This window comes from Pleurodeles waltl, unplaced genomic scaffold (genome assembly GCF_031143425.1).
Source record: "Pleurodeles waltl isolate 20211129_DDA unplaced genomic scaffold, aPleWal1.hap1.20221129 scaffold_67, whole genome shotgun sequence".
Lineage (NCBI taxonomy): Eukaryota > Metazoa > Chordata > Amphibia > Caudata > Salamandridae > Pleurodeles > Pleurodeles waltl.
The window spans coordinates 2,630,130-2,646,649 of NW_027150384.1; the positions used below are offsets into that span (position 1 = coordinate 2,630,130).

General features: G+C 47.6%; 1 non-coding gene across 1 annotated transcript; it reads left to right on the forward strand.

Annotated features, from left to right (window-relative positions):
- The first annotated feature begins 4,399 nt into the window (after positions 1-4,399).
- On the forward strand, positions 4,400-4,471 carry TRNAA-UGC (transfer RNA alanine (anticodon UGC)). Its single transcript has one exon. It is a non-coding gene; the product is annotated as a tRNA-Ala (tRNA).
- The last annotated feature ends 12,049 nt before the right edge of the window (positions 4,472-16,520 follow it).

Here is a 16,520-nt window from a genome sequence, read left to right on the forward strand (position 1 = left end):
ATCATTGAGGACATTAGCACATCTCGTCGGCCTCCTAGCGTCATCCATCCAAGCGATTTTCCCCGGGTCCCTACATTACAGGGCCCTTCAGAGATTGAAGATTCTTCACCTTCAGAAAGGTCTTCAATATTCGGAACTAATTCCCCTGTCGGAAGAAGCCAAGACAGAGATCTCATGGTGGTTAGATCACAGGGATGCATGGAACGGCAGAGCGATTTTTCCTTCCAATCCGGATGTGGTGATAGAATCGGATGCCAGCCGCTGGGGCTGGGGGGCACGTTGCGGCCCTGTGGAGACCGGGGGTCGTTGGTCCCCGGGGGAACTATCCCATCACATCAATTGCCTGGAACTCCTGGGAGGGTCGTTTGCCATCAAATCCCTGGCTCCCCGCCAGGTGCACTGTTGCATACTGCTGCGAATGGACAATATTTCCGCAGTCAGGTACATCAACTGCTTAGGGGGGACCAGGTCTCGTCTCCTAGCAGAGATAGCGAAGGAATTCTGGCACTTCTGCCTCAGTCAGAAGATTTCGGTGGTGGCGGAATACATTCCGGGCATTACCAACACAACATCGGATTGGAACTAGCGATTCCTTCGGGATGGCAGCGACGGGAGGCTCAATCAAAGCATTTTTCAGGCTCTCCAACTTCGTTGGGGGACATGTCGGATGGATTTATTTGCCTACCGATTGAACAGTCAAGTTCCTTGTTTCTACAGTTGGAGGCCGGACCCTCAGGCACAAGGGACGGATGCCTTCCTACAAGTATGGCCGAAGGAACTTCTTTACGCCTTTCCCACTTTTGTGATGATTCCTCGCGTCCTGGCACAAGTGCGACGCCAAAGCTCGGAAATCATTCTAGTGACTCCCTTGTGGAGTGCTCAGCCCTGGTTCCCCTCTGCAATGAATCAGTCATGCGACTTTCCGGTGAGGATTCCATGGTCTGTGGACCTTCTCTCGGACCCGTCGAACAGTTTTCACCCTCTAATTCTGCAGGGACTGTTAACACTGATGGCCTGGAGACTTTCAGGCGACGATGGCAAGTGCCTGGAGTTTCGGACTCGGCAATGTTTTTCTTATCCCAATCTTGGGCCCCCTCCACTCAGAAAAGATACGAACAAGCCTGGAGGAAATAGGTATGTTGGTGCAGTACAAGAAGTATGGATCCCCTGGGGTCAGAGATTCATGTCATAGCCAATTTTCTGTCAGAATTGGCCTCCCAGGGTTTGGCATATAGGACAATTAATAATTGTCGCTCAGCTCTTTCTGCGGGTCACCCTCACATCCAGGGGAAACCAGTAGGGGAGAACCCCTTGATTTGCAAACTGCTTAGGGGTATTCGTATGGTAAAACCCCCTCTACCGAAATATACTTCTTAATGGGACGTTAACATCATTTTACGTTTCCTTAGAAACCGGCCACATAATGAAGGTTTATCTCGCAAACAACTATCGGCAAACTTGACAATGCTATTATGTTTGCTTTCCTGCAGAAGAGTCTCAAATGTTAAAGCTCTGGATTTATCAGGTAGAGTATATACTCCGAATGGAGTATCCTTTTCCATTTCTAGACGTACAAAAACTTCATCCAAATGTATTTCATATCCCTCTTTTCCGCACAATAAAAAACTGTGTGTTGTTCAGTGTTTAAAAAGTTATGAAGACGTCACAAGAGAATTCAGACAAAATGTTTCTGGTCAATTGTTGATTTCATTACAAAAACCTTTTAATCGAGTCGCTGCAGCAACATTGGCCCGTTGGGTCAAATGGTTATTAGCCGAAGCTGGTATTGACATAAGTGTTTTTGGGACACACTAGGTTAGAGGAGCCATGGCCTCGAAAGCCTTTGCTACTGGAGCTAGGCTAGAGGGCATCATGGCGGCAGCAGACTGGTCAAACGATTCCACTTTCAAGGTGTTCTATCACAAACCTATTGTTGATGTGGTATCAGAAGTGGTAAATAGACTTTGAATTAGCATAATCCGAAGCCTCCGGTCCTGACATAGAATTAAAAATGTTCTAGCTATCGCGTCAATAATTTTAGATTCTATTAAGGACACGGAGGCGAGGATTATTCCACCCAATATGCACACTTTATGGCGTTGAGGTTATAAATGTTATAAGTGTTAAATTCTTATGATATAAAGCGCGAATAAAATACCCTCCCATGGTATACCTCCATGTTAGTTTTAATTTTTGTCTCATTCAGGAACACCCAACATGACTTCGTGAAGGTATCCAACAGATCGTCGCTGATGCAGTTACTTCTCCAACGTCTTGAGATCGTTTTGGAGACCCGGAGAGAGTTTGTTACCAGTCTTCCAAGTTAAAGCACGTTTGAACTGTTTTCGCAAAGAAAGAGGAAGGACTATGGCGTTTAAGCTATTTATGGACGGTTACTGAGCCGTGATTGGTGGTATAGGGCTCATGGGACTTATAGTTTTCAATTTGTTACATTTTATTGGCTGCTGTGTTTGTCAGTAAAGTTAAGAGAAGCATAATCCTCGCCTCCGTGTCCTTAATAGAATCTAAAATTCTTGACGCGATAGCTAGAACATTTTTAATTCCTCTAAACTTGTCAGCATTGTTCTGTAAGATGGCAATGATGCCTAGTTTGGCTGCAATAACGAATTATTATCCTGAAATAATTAAGACAGCTCTCAAATACTTCTGTTAATTTTTACCAGCCTGGACTTAAATATACAGACTGGGTCAGTAAAGAACGGTCAGGTGGCAACCCTATAAAATGATGAAGCAGGTGACCTCAGCCCCCGCAGTCCGTGGCATAGATCTGGGAGAGTTGTTTGGGGTCTGACACCCCTAACAATTGCATTTTTGGTTCCGTAGGTGGGTGTTAGGGACCTGAGTCGGGTCTGCTGTGTCTGTGTCGGTTTTTCTAATTGTGAGCCATGCATGAAAGACAAAACAGTGGCCCTTGGTGTAAACAGGATTGAGAGAGGGAGGGAGCGAGAGATATTCTCACCAAAATGCACAACTAACCTGAAATCAATACAGCCTGCCCTCCTTGCACAACCTGTGTGATCCTAAGCACATATTTTATCTCACAGAGCCTGCTTTTTTTATCAGATATATGAGCGCACTTTTAACTACTTGATTCAAGATGTGCACTGTACAAGCTCCTTTATGTTTGATCTAATTGACTATAATGTTGCTCCATCTATAAGAATTTAGGCCACAATTGGCCATTTGATATTTAAAGGTGAAGCCTCAAAGATCAAGTCCCAGTTAATCATCAAATGAACTTTTATTCAGAGGAGCAACTATTAAAACAAGTTTTGGCAAAACCCATAGTCTAGCTTACATTCATCCTCTGACTCACAGCCCTCCATCCCCCTTGCTTGAGTGGATCCCCAGCCTGCAGTGCTGACCTCACCCTCCCTGGAGAGTCAGTGCTTCGGGGATGTTAGTTTTATGAGGGAGACTTGCTTTTCATTTAGAAATGTGGCTGCTCTGAATGTAGACTGTTGTCATCATTTCTGTTGACTTAAGTCTCTTTCATCCGATTTATTGTGGAATTTACCGAACTTTAAATTGTGCAACAGTAACTGGTGGTATTTACAGCGCCTGGAAGCAGCCGAAGCCTCTCGCGAGCTCTGAAGTACCTGCTCAATAAACATTGTGCTTATGGCCAAGGGGGAGTGGATGCAGGATGTCCACATTTTTTACTGTGGCAGTTCGTATTTAGTCCCCGAGCACCTTCGATAGCTCAGTTGGTAGAGCGGAGGACTGTAGTGCAAAATCAGAGATCCTTAGGTCGCTTGTTCAAATCCGGCTCGAAGGACACATTTTGTTTTATTTTTTTCATACTATGGTTCGGTTCTCAGTTAATTGATAAACTGCACATTAAACACTTGGATGTCAGTGACCGCTCTTCTGGTAACTTGAATTTATGAGCCGTACAACGGGGCTCGCAGCCGGGGACACTTAGTATTAGAGAAAACAGGAAGACGAGGGTAATTAACGGCAGATAAAATACAACGAAGGCGCTATTGACGCAGCTCCACGAATAAAGGGGTTCGATCGAAATGTATGAATGTGTTTATAGTGTTTAAAATACCAATGCAGCATGCTGGGGTTATAGTATACAGGGGAAATATGCGGCCTCTCGGCCATTTATTGTCATTAACAGAAATACTAAGAACTTTATTCAATATTTTTTCCTTCGGCGAAGACTAATTAGAACGAAAAGTGTCATTCGTTACTTCGTAAGTGCATCCCTGTGAGCGGAATGAAGGAGGAAAGACACAAAAAGGCAGAAAGGCGCTGTATCTTCGAGAAGAGGTGAAGGTTATATGAAGCTAAGCCGGGTCACATTATCTACACATTAGCCTTCACTGAATGATACCCTCACACATGATACCTGAGGCATGCACGTGCACCAGGGGATGTAGCTCAGTGGTAGAGCGCATGCTTTGCATGTATGAGGCCCCGGGTTCAATCCCCGGCATCTCCAGTCTGCTTTTGTTTCCCACCCACCCCGGCTCCTTCCTCCTGTGTTTATATTGTTGTTACCTGTGCACACCGGGGTGCAAACCGCGCCCCCATGTCCCCCTCAGTGCCATCAGGTACCTGGAGCGTGCGCATGCGCAATGGATGCCAATGCACTTTCCCAGCAGCCGCCTCAGCACTTCACCCCCCTCATCTCTGCAGTCCCAGCAGCTTCCTCTGAGGACTCTTGGAGGGGTACAGAGGACATCACAAGGGGGAGGAGGACAGGCGGCTCTGCAGGCCCAGTCCAGAAGGAGGCTCACCTGCTCACTAGGGTTGCTTCCTTTCTTGGCAAAAATACCAACGTTTCTGCTGTTCTGGAACCGCCAAGAGATGAACAAGGATTCCTCTAAACTTGTCAGCATTGTTCTGTAAGTGGTAATCATCCTGGAATAATTAAGACAGCTCTCAAATACCTCGTTTCTTTGTGTGGTCTGACGTTTCAGAGGGGAAAAATATACAGGATTTCACTGCTTTATTTCATATTTTTAACCATCCTGGACTTAAAAATACAGGCTGGGTCAGTAAGAACGTATGGGGCAGGTGACCTCAGTCACTGCCACACGTGGCACAGATCTGGGAGAGTTGTTTGAGGTCTGACACCCCCAAACAATTGCATTTTTGGTTTGGTAGTTGGGTGTTAGGGACCTGAGTCGGGTCTGCTATGTCTGTGTTGGTTTTTAGGGTGAGCGTAGCAGCGCAAGCACTGCTTTTTTGACGTTTTGGTATCTGTGTGGGCTTTTAACCACGCACATGTCACACCCATCACTATCACTCGTTCAGGGCTGGACTTTCAACAATTCTTTCTTTTCAAAAGGTTTATGCTTGGGGAGGTTTTGTTACCGCCTTGGGGATCGACCCTGTTACATGGATCGACCCTGTTACATGGATACGGCACGGTTGCCGAGAACTTTGACTGGGAGTGAACTTCTTTTTCCTTTTGTGTGTCCCAGTCACGCTCAAAGCAGCGTATTGAATCAGCTTGCTTATGTGAAACTGTTTTACTTTTTATTTTTAGTTTGTGTGGCAAAAAAACTCCAGTTAGTAATTTAAAACACTAATAGCTCTAAATCGAGCAAACACAAGACCCATTGCATTCTAATTGTGAGCCAAGCATCAAAGACAAAACAGTGGCCCTTGATGTAAACAGGATTGAGAGAGGAAGGGAGGGAGAGATACTCTTACCAAAATGCACAGTTAATCTGAAATCAATACAGCCTGCCCTCCTTGTTCAACTTGTGTAATCCAAAGCACATATTTTATTTCACAAAGCCTCCTTTTTAGGTCAAGCACGCAAGCGCTGTGACCTGTTGTTATCTATCTGTGGGCTTTTGACCACGCCCACCGCATGCCCATCACTATCACCCGTTCGTGGGCTTGCCTTTCAAAAATCTTTTGTTATCATTGGTAAATCTGTTATGTTTGTCCCTCCCTGGGGCAGTTTGGTTACCGCCTTGGACATCGACCCTGTTACATTGATAATTGCATGACTGCCAATACATGTGGCCTCAAGTGAACTTCCTTTTCCTTTTGTGTCTCTCCTTCGCGCTCATGCTCATGGCAGCCATGGAGCTTTGAATCAACTTGCTTATGTTAACTGTTTTACCTTTCATTTTCAATTTAAGTGGCAAGAAAAGTCCAATTAGTCCAATTAGGAATTTAGAAGGTCTAACTCGAGCAAACCTGAGACCCACTGCAAATGCTTGTTCTTCATTATCACATATATGAGCGCACTTTTAAATACTTGATTCAAGATGTGCACCTTTTATGTTTGATCTAATAGACTATGGTGTTCCTCCATCTATAATAAGAATTTAGGCCACATTTACGGTTTACATGGTTACTGACTTGCCTCCTAGTTCACTAATGGTATTGTCGTTGGGGGACGGGGGGCGAGACAGGAATGTTTTTTAAAAACACTTTTAAATGCCTTGCTTATGCAGTGATATAATCTAATGTAGTAAGGTGAAACGCTTCTGCATGGTAAAGAAATATTCATTTTTTAGAGACTAGTAAAACACCACCCAGAGAAATACTTCTTTAATGGGTGCAAATTTACTACTCTTTGCAATTCACAAACATTGGCAGTAGTAGCTTAGAAATTCTGTGCTACTTTCAAGTTTCTATGCTACATACAATAATATTGTCCCAACGGGATAGGCAACACTATTTAACAAGACAAAAAACGATTACCACACAACCATATGCTGAAAAAGACATAGGCCCTCATTACAACCCTGGCGGTAAAAGCCACGGGTATTATGACCCACACACAGAAATCCGCCACTATACAGACACTCACACAAGTCCGCCAGACCAAAAATCAGTGATAAACTGGCGATAGCAAAACCCACACCATTGCGCCAACAGGAATACGCCCACAGTATCACGACCCATGAATCACTGCAGTGGTCTTTCAACTGCGGTAAACCATTGGCTGTACACACCGCCGTGCTCAAAATACACACACACTTACAAAACTACACCACATTGGACAATTCCAAATACACACACCTGACACACATACACACACTACACCCACACACTATAAAACACACACCCACATTACCCACAGCCCTTTACCACCAAAAAAACAATTGCGAACAGAGACACAAGCCAGGAGCACCCACTCAATCTGAGCCACAGAACACCAGCACCCATCCACCATCGACACACCACAACACAGCACCCCACACCTCACCCCACACATCCTCATACATATCACTCACACCACATCCATGGCACCCCAAAGACACCCCAGGTTCTCAGAGGAGGAGCTAAGGGTCATGGTGGAGGAAATCATTTGGGTAGAGCCACAGCTATTCGGATCACAGGTGCAGCAGACATCCATTGCAAGCTGGAGCTATGGCGGAGAATCGTGGACAGGGTCAACGCTGTGGGACAGCACCCCAGAACAAGGGATGACATCAGGAAGAGGTGGAACGACCTACTGGGGAAGGTGCGTTCCGTGGCCTCAAGACACCAAATAGCAGTACAGAGAACTGGCGGTGGACCCCCACCTCCTCACCCACAACTAACAACATAGGAGGAGCAAGTCTTGGCTATACTGCATCCTGAGGGCCTCGCAGGAGTAGCAGGAGGACTGGACTCTTGTAAGTCAAATCTTTACTATTATATCCCCCACCCTACCTGCAGGTAATCACAAAATACTACCCCTAGCCCCATCACTCCACCAACTCACATATACCCCACTAACACAACCTACCCATCCTAATACCAAGCACTGCATGCACCCCAAAGCATGGACACCCATCACAGACCTGCATGGACACCCATCACCCCAGCATGCCCAATACAGACACTCACCCAGCCCACAAAATCACCACTCACACAAGTCCCAATTGGAGTCAGTGTCATGAATCGATACATGTATTAGTACAACATTATCAAAGCATTGCAATGTATATGTACAGTAAAATGTACTACAGGATGACCTTTGGTGGGCAGCAGTACATATAGCAGGAGCCAGAATGGGGCACACAGATCTGAGAATAGAGAATCCAAAGGGTACAGTCAGTGTCCATAGACAGAGGGTAAGAGGCTGCCATGTACAATGTCCAAAACATTACTGAAAAGTAAAGTTGAGTTACAGTCTCATTGTCCACAGGCTCCTCCACTGCCACAAGACCCTCTCCAGGCTCATCCTCCAGCAGAAAAGGCACCTGAAGTCTCAAGGCCAGGTTGTGCAACATACAGCATGCCACAATGATTTGGCACACCTTCTTGGGTGAGTAGTACAGGGATCCACCTGTCAGATGGAGGCACTGGAACCTGGCCTTCAGGAGGCTGAGGGTTCTCTCAATAATCCTCCTTGTACGCCCATGCGTCCCATTGTAACGTTCCTCTGCCCTTGTCCTGGGATTCCTCACTGGGGTCAGTAGCCATGAGAGGTTGGGGTAACCAGAGTCACCAGTAAATATCGAGGGACAACTGTTAGAGACACACTAACCCTTAGGGACAACCCCATACCCAGACACCTACTTATAGTGGTTGGGGACCGTGGGCTCACCTATTAGACACACCCGGTGCCGCTGGAGTTGGCACATCACATAAGGGATACTGCTATTCCTCAAGATATAGGTGTCATCCACAGAGCCAGGATATTTGGCATTCCCATGGGAGATGTACTGGTCCACTAAACACACCATCTCCACATTCATCGAGTGATAGCTTTTTCTATTCCTGTAAACCTGTTCATTTCTCCGGGGGGAACAAATGCCACATGTGTACCATCAATGGCACCAGTGATGTTGGGGATATGACCCAGGGCATAGACTTTCACTGTGGCCAAATCCTCCACCTGGGGGAATACGATGTAGATGCGCATGTGTTTCAGCAGGGCAGACAACACTCTGGTCAACATGTTGGAGAACATTGGTTGAGACATTCCTGATGCCATGGCCACTGTAGTGTGAAATTAACCACTTGCCAGGAAATGAAGCACTGACAGAACCTGCACTAGAGGGGTGATACTTGTGGGCTGGCGGATAGCTGACATCAGGTCTGGCTCCAATTGGGCACACAGCTCTTGAATTGTGGCAAGATCAAGTCTGTATGTGATGATAATGTTTCTGTCCTCCTTTGTCGACAGGTCCACCAGGGGTCTGTACACCGGAGGATGCCGCCATCACATCATCTGCCTCAGCGGTTATAACCTATGGAGGAGAAAGGTGAGCAGAAGGTCATATTTGCACATAGAATGCACAACTGTTGCTGAAGTTAGGTCACAGAAGCAGTATGTGAAGTCGAGAGTCAGTTGATGGACCAATGTCTGCTGTGACGCAGTTAGGTGCCATGCCATGTGCCCCATGAAATGGCAGCTGCCTGACCTGTGAGGAAGGACAAGTGGAAATGAGGTAAGTGTGCTGGCGTTGTGCTCCGTCGCAGTAGGTGGTCGATGACCGCCGTGCAACTTTGCATTGGTTATCATTGGGCCCTATGGGTTCCAGGAGCCAATGGCGATTAACACCGGCGGCGACGGTATGCACAGCCGCGGACGTGACTGCCATTTTCTACCTACTCACTCACTTGCTACCTGACTGTCAACAGGAGAGGACATACACTGCAAGTGCTGCTGTGACCTGAGTCTGGAAGCAACTATGGCTACAGTGTCTGGGGAAAGGGCCCCTGCCTTCACTGCGGAGGTGTTGGAGAAACTGGTGGACGGGGTCCTACCTCTGTACACGTTACTCTACGGTCCTCCAGACAAACAGGTGAGTACACTGAGAGAATGATGTGTGGCAATGCATGTTTTGAGTGGTGTGGATGTAAGTCACATGTTGGGGGGTGCTGGGGCGTCCTGGCCTGAGGGCTGCATGAGAGGTGGTCTCTGTATGTGTGTCAGGGCATGGATGGGAACTGGGGGGCAATGAGTATGCCGGTTCGGGCAGGTGAGCAATTTCCTTTCCTCCTGTCTTTTCCCTCTAGGTCAGCGCCCACCAGAAAAAGGGTATTTGGCGTGCCATCGCCAAGGAGGTACCCTGGGGGTCTATCACAGGCGGAGCACCTACTGCCGCAAGAGATGGGAGGACCTGCGCCGCTGGACGAAGAAAACAGCAGAGGCCCAGCTGGGGCTGGCCTCCCAACGTGGAAGTGGTGCCCGTCGCACCATGACCCCCTGATGTTCCGCATCCTGGCGGTGGCCTATCCGGAGTTGGATGGGTGCTTGAGGGCATCACAGCAGCCCACAAGGGGTCAGGTCAGCCACAAGGGGGTGAGTACAGATTCTGATTCCTGACTTTGCACGCTTTAGGAGGTAGCTGGGTGGGGGATGTGGGCTGTGGGTGACCCTAAGCCAGGGTGATCATGGCAGGGTAGGTCCCTTGTATGCAGGCTCTGAAGCACTCTAAACCCAATGGTGCAAGTAGTCATATACTACTGGGCAGGTTCCTGTGGGTGTCAAGTGCGCAGATGCTGGCATTAGCCATTGTACCCCATGGCCTTGTGAGTACCTTAGTGACTGGTTGGGCAGGGCCTAGTGCATAGGACAGCTTCCTGTGTGTTGTGTATGCCTTCGCTAATGTTTGTGGCACTGACCGAGTGTACCCTCTGTGTCTCCCCTCCCTTTTTGTTTTGTCACCCTGTCCTTGTGTGCATTAGCATCATCTGGCGGAGGAGTAGAGGCACCGGCCAACGGAGGGAGCTGCATCCCACATAGCCCATGAGGGTTAATCCACTGAGGGTGAAGGCAGCAGTGGGACGGAGGGCGAGGGGAGCACCACAACGGGACAGGAGGGGAGACCAGTGACAGTGACTCCTTCTCTGATGGAAGGTCCCTGGCGATGGCAGACACCTCTGTGCCCACCCCAACAACAGGTGCAGCTGCCACGTCCCCCTACCAGCAGCGCCCTCCCAGCAGCCCCTTAACATGTTTCCCGTGCCCACTCACCCAGGAGGGTGGGCATCTCCTTCGCCCCAGGCACCTCAGCCCTGCAGCCCTCAGTGAGTAGGCTATTGACCTCCTGAGATCCCTCACTGTTGGGCAGTCAACCATTCTGGATACCATCCAGGGTGTTGAGGGGCATCTTCCCATCCCAGTGTGTCTAAAAAACTTTTCCTTGCAAACTTTGACCTCTTCCCTATGCCTCCCCCCCTCCCCCGTCCATCCCCTTGGGCCAGGGTGTCAAGATCCCAGGCCAGCACCTCAGTCACCAAGTCGGCATCCGCGGTGGTACCTGCAAGTCCCAGGGGATCAAAGTGGGCACCTGTCAGGGCTGCCAATGTGCCAGCGACCGCTGCAAAGGACCAACCCATTCTGCCACCTGCCAAGGTGAAGAGGCTGCCAGCAAGCAGCACGGCCAAGAAGTACGACCCACCCAGCAAGGCCTCCTCCAAAACTGCATCTGCCAGTGCCAAGGTCCCAGCACCATCTGGCAAGGTGGGGAAGGGAAAGAAAACCCAAGGTGAGGCACTTCAGGCTTCAGACCCTCCAGGTGAGGGACTGGTGCCCACCATAAGTACTGACAGCCCTGCAACCTGTACCACGGAAGGCACCGCCACCTGCACCGCCATCTGCCCCGCCTCATGCACCAATCCCTGCACCGCCACCTGCACCTCCCCTGCCACAACAACAGCCAGCAGCATCATCCCAGTGGGCAGCCACCCGAGGCTGCATGAGACGGCCTGGTGTCTCCCTCCACTACTACCAGCACCTGCACCACGGCCTGTACCGGCAGCATCTCCGCCGCAGACACCGCTGCAAGCACCGCCACCTGCGCCGCCATCTGCACCGCCACATGCCCAGCCAGTGCCACTACATCTGTCATCAGCTGCATCCCCAGTGGGCAGCCGTCTGGGCATGCAGGAGGCAGCCTGGACCCTCCACCCACCACTTGAAACACCACCACCAGCACCAGCACTACCAGCAGTTTGCAGCCTAAGTCGCCGCAGGATGGAGTGTGGCTCTGCCTCCATGGAGTATCATGCTACCTGTTCCCTGCACATCTCATGCCTCAGACACTCAGGTGAGGGAATGGGAACTGCCACACCACAGGTGCAGCATCACTGGACACAAGGGCCCCTCCAGAACCAGTGGAGATATGCATCCACTATCACCTTCCTTGGCAGGATGAGGCACACTGGGCACTATGCTCCCTCCAGAACCAGCGGAACATGTCACCCACTAGAGAGACTGTGGCTTTGCACTCCCCAGGACCAAGCAGTGGGCATGTTGCCCCCTCGAGGAGCAGTGGTGTACTACCATCTTCTGGCTGAGGTGCCCCCCCTCCCCTTTCCCCTGAGGTGCCTGTGTGTTTTTGACCTAATGCTCCTGCAGTGTTCTCTCCATTTTGAGGCAGGAGTCGGGTTTGGGCTTCGCCCATGTCTGTTTGCCCATTAGGCCACGGACTTTTGAAAGGACAGTGTACGGCCTTCTGTACATATTGTAAATATTTGTATATACTGTTGTTTACAATCGTTAACTTTATCTGCATATTTCTAAAAATCTCTATTTGCACTCAATTCCTTTCGTCCTTGCGTTCTTCCATGGGGTTACAGGGTGTAAATGTCATGTTGGATGTTTTTGTGTGTATGGTGTTGGGGGTGAGGGTGTGGGTATTGCATGTTGCGTGTGTGTGTGTGTCACTCTCTTTTTCCTCCCCCTCCCGTGTGCTAGGTGCAGTACTCACCGTGGTCGTCGCCGCCGCCTTCTTTGACATTCCTGGTGTATTAGCAGATACATCAGCATCGGTAGGACCTGTAGTTTGGGCTCCATGGCATCCTGGTTCTTCGCTGAGTGTCGAAAGGTGAGTTGTTCCCCTTCTATGTACTGTTTCCGCCGTGCATTTGCTGTCGTTGGTACCGCCCGGGAAAGCTGGCGGATTGATGGGTTGTGATAGGGTGGGCGGTACATTGTCTTTCGCCTGTCTGTTAGCGGTGACCGCCACGGTATTTGTTGCTACCGCCGTGGCGGTCAGAGTGTTACAGTGGCTGTCTGTGTTGGCGGTTTCCGCTGTGGTCGTGATCCCATTTTTTTACCGCCGGCCTGTTGGCGGTATTACTGCCGCTTTAACACCGGCTAAGGTTGTAATGAGGGCCACAGTGACCCTAAAAGGTGTCACAAAAAAGAAGGAAAGCAATAAACACACCATAGACACAAAAAATATTCATAATGTCTCATATATTCAGAATAGACAATTCTAGAGTAATCAAAGTTGCTCCTTTCTGTGCAAAGAGGGATAGAAAAAAAGTGCTTGTGTGGAAAATGACAAACTAATGCAATATTTACAATTAAAACAATGAAATATGAATTGCGGTGCATTTAGGCAACTGCATCCAGCCTGTCCAATGTTCTGTATTTCTAATTTCGATCCATATACTAGAGGATAATGTATTGATCAATGAATCCCCTCAACAAGAACAATGTTACAATTTAGGCCACAATATTAAAATATTCTCAACATTTTGACGCACCGAAGATCTGGTTATTCAAAACCTTTGGTTGGGGTCTTCATTAGGACAGAATGCATGAGACAACCTGTGTAAGGATAAGCATAATTTAAAAAACGTATCTGGTGTGTTGCAAAAGAAAACAAAATTACAGGGTTCTCTACAGACAAAACTACCCAACTACAGTAGTATAAAGTGACATCCCAGAGCAGGACAAATGTTATTAAAGACAAGAGCTTTAAATCCTACACATCTGAGCCATAACAATTTTTATGCTCTGAAAAAATGAAGGGATTCACTGGTTACAAAGTACTAGTAACCCAATAAGTAAAGAAAACCCAAAATGGCGGCCATGATCAGATCAAGCAAAACAGTGGGAAGAAGAAGAAATGGTCAAACACTAAGGAAATACTTTCAGTGCACGGATAACGCAATCTACACAAAGTGTTAGAGAAAAGCAAAAAATTGTAAGCCTTATGCTTTCAACCAAAAATATGTGTTGGGACACTTACACCACTAAGTCCATACCGAAAGTGGAGTGTGGCAAGGTCGCAGTAATGGTTTTGCTGTCAGTTGCACAGCCAAGGCACACCCGATCATCTGCTCTGCTCCTTGCAATTAGCTGAAGAACTAAACCACTGATCAGTGAAGATGCCAGATCTAAGCTGGCATTTTGGATGGAAGTAATCCAAAATGGCAACCCAACCAGGTCTAGCAAATCAAGAAGAATGACAAGAAACAATCAAACATTGAGAAAGCAAAGACATACTTTAAGTGCATCTGAACTATTTAAAGTGGCGATGGGAGGAGTTAGAAATATTTTTGGATGTCCATAACGGAAGGTTAAAAAGTCTTGGGAGTTATTAGGATCCCCCTACCCCCCATTTTATCATAGTCAATATTAACTTTTTTTTCCCACCAAAAAAGTGACCATTAGCACTTCTTGGATAATCTACATCCTTCATCTATCAGATGACCCTAGGAAACTGAAAAGCACTCAGGGTGAGCCCATCTTGGTGACAAGTCCCTGATGAGGAGCAGGACCCTCTGATGAGGCGCATACAAACTTCTGTGAGTGAGGGTAAGCTATCATTTTTAAGAGAAGTCCACTATAACCAGTGTTAAATCTTCAGGCTGTGGTGCTAACACACAGGAGAGTATTCCTGGTTTGGCTTGGGATCCACAGTATTCTAAAATGTTTGCATTTCCTACAGTGCCTTAATACGGGCCACTCTGTACAGTGCTGCAATTACGATCTTTCTAGTCTGTGCTACATGGAGGGCCACTATGTGCAGTCATACTATAAGTGTCACCATACACAAGACCGCATTGGCACCACTCAGCAGTCTGCCAGTGAGGATTACTGTGAGGTGCTGCACAATGGGATTTAGCTCTTTATCCCTCCAGGATAGGTATTCAGTCAAACATGTGATCCGTGCTTTACAGCTGATCTGTCATGATTGGACTTCTTGCATCTTAATAGACTAAAAGCCTGATTTAGAGTTTGGCGGATGGATTAAAGTGCATACTTTTTGTGAGCCCAGCTTTAGAGCAGTAGCTCCCTTCTCCCTTTCACAGAGGCTTGGGCTTGCTGATTGTCTCTCTAACTCCCAGGCAATCTGGGCCCTCCTCTGACACCTGCACTGGGCCTTTAGGTTTGTGGCGGTGTTGTGTAGCCATTTTAAGTATAGCTCCATGCACGTTAGTTTTATATACTAGGCCGCTGTGCACCTTGACCTAGATATATTTTATTCAGCTTCGCACTGTCATTTTACAATAACCAGTTTTACGGTCTTGTTTTAATTTCTTCTATCAAACTGTTTAGCTTAGTTCAGCACTGTGTTCTCAAACAATGCATTCTTGATCGCCCTGTGCTTCAGTCAAGACTACAGTCTGGTACATTGCCGGTAAGCGTGGTAGAAGTTTAGTCTCCAACATTCGTAGAAAATACACATCCTTACGTAGGGACAATTTGTGTTAGTTATAAAAACACTTTCTAGTCCTAGTACACGTCAAGAGGGAGATTCCAACCAGGGAACCACAACTGTATGCTGAATGCCCTGTTGCAGATGCTGACGCAGATTACAGGCCTTTGCTCAGGTATGAGGGTTGATGTCCTCTGGAGGGAACCTGAAAGGCAGGCTTAGAGCTTAACATGCTGTGCTCAAAATATAATTTAGAGAGGGAATAATCCATCAATTCTAGCTGCACTATGATAGCCTTATTCTTGTGCTTCACTCTCATCGTTACTATTTTAATATTACTGTGTTGTGTAGTTCTTGTTATTGCAGCTCACACTTTGCTATCCAAAATGCAGTTGTTTTATTAAAAGCAATCTTTAAAACTTATACTACCTTTATTGTCATTTATATATGAGACCGCACTGTGTATGAGAGAACCGGTTGTGACCTGAGTGACTACGATTTCCCTGAGAAGTACCGATATGTCATGCACTCGGCTGCCCAATTGTATCTACCATTCGGGAGAGATGAGGCACTGCTAGTTAGCCGGAGCAAAACCCGGATTTGGAGCGACAACCATCATCCACCGTGGGTCAGACTCAGTCACCCACAATGTGGATGACCTTGCTGCACAAAATCCAGTAGTCTCATTAGGATAATGAGAGCCTATGTGACACGGCGCCGCCAACATTTGGTCTGGCTCTAATTTTCGGGTCCACCGGAGTATCTCAGTCTCATTTTATATAATGACACCTCAGTTCCGTATACGGAGACGTCCGTGGTACTGAGGATTTCCACCACAGCCGTATAGGTAATCCTATTTCAGCTGGCGGTTGTTCAAGCTTGAACTTTAAAAGGAAAAACCCCATCTTTGTGTGCCTTCTCTGAACTCCTAGTGCTTCTATGCTGGCGAATCCCCAGGTTGTACAAATAGTTGTTAACATGAGACAACCTCTCACAGCACACTTACTAGCAAATGGCCTCACAGCCCAGGGAGGTCCAGTCATGTTTGTGGTGGACACCCATGCAGCTTATAGAACAGACCTTTTTTACTCTTGGGTTACATTTCCAGCAGTTGATGGGAACACAAATACATTTCACACATATACAGTTGCGAACGCGCCTGGACAATACAGAGCGTATGCA